Source organism: Orycteropus afer, unplaced genomic scaffold (genome assembly GCF_000298275.1).
Source record: "Orycteropus afer afer isolate SDZICR_OR568_19922 unplaced genomic scaffold, OryAfe1.0 scaffold00020, whole genome shotgun sequence".
Taxonomy (NCBI): Eukaryota; Metazoa; Chordata; class Mammalia; order Tubulidentata; family Orycteropodidae; genus Orycteropus; species Orycteropus afer.
Genome location: NW_006921607.1, coordinates 3929644 through 3934921, shown reverse-complemented (window position 1 = coordinate 3934921; position 5278 = coordinate 3929644).

The following is a 5278-nucleotide window of genomic DNA, read 5'->3' as shown; positions in this document are numbered from 1 at the left end:
TTCTTCTAGTCTCAGGGTCATATGGGTTGAGGTTCTCATGGTTCATCAGTCCTTTCGACTAACTTTTTCCATGCATCTTTGATTTTCTTCACTCTTCTTTGCTCCAGATGAGTAAAGACCAGTAGTTACCACTGACACGACCACTTACAACTTTTTAAGACCCCAGTTGCTACTCAAGGAAGTAATATGTAGAACAATAGTTTTGCATACCATGTTTTGCCAATTGACTATGACTATGGTCCCCCATGACTATGGTCCCCATCCCACAGACCAGTGACCTACTCCATCAAAGTGCTTATTTGTGGGTAAGTAGTTATGCTAACTTTACCTCCTGTTATGTTCAAACTGCATGTGGACATTTTTACAGCACATACAAATACATATGTAGGAATATCATCTGCCAAACCTATGTATGATCACAGGCATATTCCTATTTGCTTATTCATACCTGTCTACCTATGTATCCACCCATAGATTAGCATTTTCTGTTGCTGTTAATGCAGTACTGTGTCTGCAATAGTATTTGCTTTTATTGTCTATACCTCTTAAATACCCCTTTGTGTCTTCCTTTTCCTTTGTGGTATTGTGCTAGTCACATAGTTATATTGTTTATTTCCTCCACCCATATTAAACCTGTCTCTTAATTATCCACCTGTTTTCCCTCCCTTCCCCTCGCCTCCTATCCTTGGTAACCAACAAAGTGAATTTCCTTCCCTATGTAAACTTTTCCTTGACTTTTTTGCAATAATGGACTCACATAATACCTGTCCTTCTGTGATTGACTTACTTCACTCAGTATCATGTCCTCCAAGTTCATTCACATTATGAGGTGATTTGCTGATTCTTCATTATTCTTTAATTTTGCATAGTATTCCATCGTGTGTATGTGACATAGTTTGGTTATTCAACTGTTGATGGGTACTTGGGTTGTTTCCATCTCTTTGCTATTGCAAACAATGCTGCAATGAACATGGGTGTGTGTATATCTGTTTGTGTTCTGGATCTCACCTCTTTATGATATATTCCTAGGATTTAGGATTGGTGGATCAAATGGTATTTCTATTTTCAACTTTTTAAGGAAGCACCATACCATTTCCCACAGCAGTGGTACCATTTTACAGTCTCACTAGCAGTGTATGAGAATTCCAATCTCTCACCACCCTTGCCAGCATTTGTCGTTTTCAGTCTTGATGAATTTTGCTATTATTGCTGGGTGAAATGATATCTCATTGTTTTGATCTGCATCTTTCTAATGCTTAATATTTAATGGTGAGCACCTCTTCAATGGTTAATATTTAATGGTGAGCATTTCTTCATATGTTTGTTGGCTGCCTGAATATCTTCTTTGGTGAAGGTCTGTTCATGTCCTTTGCCCATTTTTGAAGTAAATTTTTTGTCTTTGTGATGTTGAAGTATTGAAGTGGTTTTTTTTTTTTATTTTTAAATAAGTTTTAGAGATAAGTCCTTTGTAAGATATGTCATTGCCAAATATTTCTCTCCAATCTGTAGATTCTCTTTTCACTCTTTTGGAGAAGTTTTTTGATGCACATAAGAATTTAATTTTTAGAAGGTCCCAGTCATCGCTGTTTGTGCATTTGGGGTTATACTTGATGGTCTATTTATGTGATAAATTAGGGCCCTTAAGTTTGCCCCTATTTTACTTCTTTATAGTTTTTGGTTTTACATTTAAGTCTTTGATCAATCTTGAGTTTGTGTTTGTGTATGGTGAGGTATGGATGTTGTTTCATTTTTCTGCAAATAGATATCCAGTTTGCCAGCACTATTTGTTGAAGAGACTATCTCTTCCCCATTGAATAGGTTTCGGCCCTTTAACAAAGATTTCTGAACTCTCAATTCCACTGGTCTATGTCTGTTTTGACTACTGTGGCTGTGTAGCAGCTTTTGAGATTGAGGAGTCTGAGACCTCCTACTTTGTTTTTCTCCTTCAGTAGTGTTTTGCTTATCTATGCTCTCTTTCCTTCCCATACAAAATTAGTAATTGGTTTTTCCATAACCTTAGAGAATGCTGGTAGAATTTGGGTTGGGATTGCATTCAATCTATGAATTTCTTTAATGCCAGGCTGTTTTGACTACTGTGGTGTATAGTAGGTTTTAAGATTGGGAAGTATGAAACCTCCCATTTTGCTTTTCTTCTTCATTAGTGCTTTGCATGTCCATACGCTTTCCTTTCCCTAAAAAATTAAGTGATTGGTTTTTCCATGTCTTTTAAGAATGCTGATGTAGTTTGAATTGGGATTGTTTTGGGTAGTGTTGGCATTTTCTCATTGCTCAGTCTTCCTATCCATGAAACTGGGATATTCTTCCATTTATGTAGGTCTCCTATAATTTCTTATAGTAGTCTTTTGTAGTTTTCTTTTTATAGATCTTTTATGTTCCTGGTAAGATTTATTCCTAACCATTTTATCTTCTTAGTAGCTACTGTAATGATATTGTTTACCTTATTTCCTTTTCAGAGATCTCTTTGTTGATGTAGAGGAAACCAACTGATTTTTGTATGTTGCTCTTGTATCCTGCCACTTTCCTGAATCTATTAGTTCCAGTAGTTTTCTTGCTGAATCACTTGGGTTGTCTATGTATAGAATTACGTCATCTGCAAATAGAGATAGTTTTACTTCTGCTTTGCCAATTAGGATGCCTTTTATTCCTTTCTGCTTTTTTGCCCTAGCTAGGACTTCCAACACAATATTGACTAGAAGTGGTGATAGAGGGCATCTTTGCCTCATTCCTGTTCATAAGGGGAATGTTTTGAGCCTCTCTCTATTGAGAATAATGTTGGTTGTTTTTGTGTATATGCCCTTTATTATGTTGAGGAATTTCACTTCCATTCCTAGCCTGCTGAGAGTTTTTATCAGGAATGGGTGCTGGATTTTATCAAATACCTTTTCTACATCAATTAATAAGATCATGTGTTTCTTTTCCTATGCTTCATTTATGTGGTGATTACGTTGATTGATTTTTCTAGAGTTGAACCATCCTTGCATACCTGGTATGAATCACACTTGCTCCTGGTGTATTATTTTTTTGATAGGATGTTAGAGTCTATAGGCTAGGATTTTGGTAAAAGTTTTTGCATCTAGATTCATGAGGGATATTGGTCTATAGTTTTCCTTTTTAGTGTTGTCTTTGCCTGGTTTTGGTATAAGTGTTATGCTTGCTTCATAGAATGAATTTGGGAGTGTTTAATTATTTTCTATGTTTGGAACAGCTTGACTAGGATAGGTGTCACCTCTTCTCTGAACATTTGATGGAATTCTCCAGTGAAGCCATCTTGGCCAGGATTTATAATTGTGAGGGTTTTGTTTTGTTTTGTTTTTTTAATGACCTGCTCAATTTCTTTCTTTGTTATGGGTCTGGTCGAATTTTCTACCTCAGCCAGTGCTAGTTTAGGTAGGTCTTGTGTTTGTAGAATTTTGTTCATTTCTTCTAGTTTCACATTTGTTGGAGTAAAGGTCTTTGAAGTATTCTGTTACTATCCTTTTTATTTTGGTTGGTTCTGTTGTGATGTTGCCCATTTCATTTATTATTCATGTTATTTGCACCTTCTCTCTCTTTTTCTTAGTTAAATATGCCAGTGGCTTGCCAATTTTTGTTAATCTTTTTGAAGAACCAGCTTCAGTCTTGTTGATTTTCTTTACTGGTTTTCTGTTTCATTTATTTCCATTCTGATCTTTATCATTTCCTTTCTTCTGAAGATTGAAGACTTTTTTTGTTGCTCTTTTCCTAATTGTTGGAACTGTTGGGTTACAGTGTTGATTTTGGTTCTTCTTTTTTGATATTGCATTTATTGCTATAAATTGACCTCTGAATACTGCTTTTGCTGTGTTCCAAAGGGTTTTGTATGTTGTGTACCATTCTCATTTGTTTCTAGGAATTCTTTTATTTCACACTTCATTTCTTCTGTTATCAGGAGTTCTTGAGCACTGTGTTATTCAGTTTCCGTGTATTTGCTTTCTTTCCCCACCCCCCGGTCTTCCTATTGTGATTTCTAATTTTTTAGCATTGCATTCTGAATCATGGCCTAACATATGGTCTATTCTGGCAAATGATCTATATGCATTGGAAAAGAATATGTATTTGGCAGGGAGGGTGGAGTGCTCTGTATATGGCTATGAGATCCAGTTGGTTGATTGTGTTGTTGAGATCTTCTGTATCTTTGAGGTTTTTTTTTTTTTTCTAACTGTTCTGTCCTTCATTGAAAGCAGTGTGTTAAAATCTACTACTAGTATTGTAGTATTGTCCTAGTTTTCCTTTCAATTCAGTTAATGTTTGCTTTATGTATTTTGGAGCTTTTTAATTGGGGGCACAGGTATTTATTATGGTTATGTCCTTTTAGTCTATTGACCCTTTTATCATACTATAATAATGCCTTTCCTTAAAGACAAGCCATTCTTCTTGTGCCATGTCTGAATTTCTGGCTCACACTATCAGTGACCATAATAAAAGGGTGGGTTTGAGCCCCTTTACAGACTCAGAAAACAAACCTGAGCTGGAGGAGCTGGTACTTTGACAAAAGAGAGATGATCAGAAAGCACAAGAACTTAGACATGGGGTGAGATTCCGGCCCCTTGGTCCTCCCTTCCTGGACAGGTGGGATGAGCCCCCAGTCTTCTGTTGGGGTGCTCTGGGCCTTGTCCTGAGACCATGCCCTGTGGTGTGGAGAGAAGGATGGGAGGCAGGCAGTCAGCAAGGGGAGGTTTGTAAAGCTCCACCTACCAGATTTCTTCTTCCTGCAGCTAAGTTCCCTGGCAGGAAGTTAGGCAACTGGGACTGAAGTTCCCACAGTGCAGGGAAGGGAAGGGAGTTGCTGTGGGGAAGTATGTCTGTCCCTCCAATCACTCACTCAATTCTTGTTTCCCAAATGTCTGTACTTATGCTCAACATTGGTGGGGGAGTGGCCTAAAGGAATAGATAGCTCTGTGAGGACGGACACAACCCACTCTGGGACTTAATCTCCTTTACTGACCCTTGGATACTTTTGCAAATCCTTGAAAGCTCCATTTTCCCTATTACTACACTTGAAATGGAACTTCTTCTTCTTTTTATTTTATTTTATTTTTATTGTGATTTGGGTGGAGATTTATAGAGCAAATTCACTTTCCATACAGCAGTTCACATATACTTTGTCTCATGACATTGACCACAGTTTACCACAAGGCAACAGCTCCCCTCCCACTTCCTCCCCACAGCTACCTCTTCCCAGTGTCCATCCCTCCATACACTCCTGCCCCCTGAGCTGTATCCCTGTGCATAAGCAGCC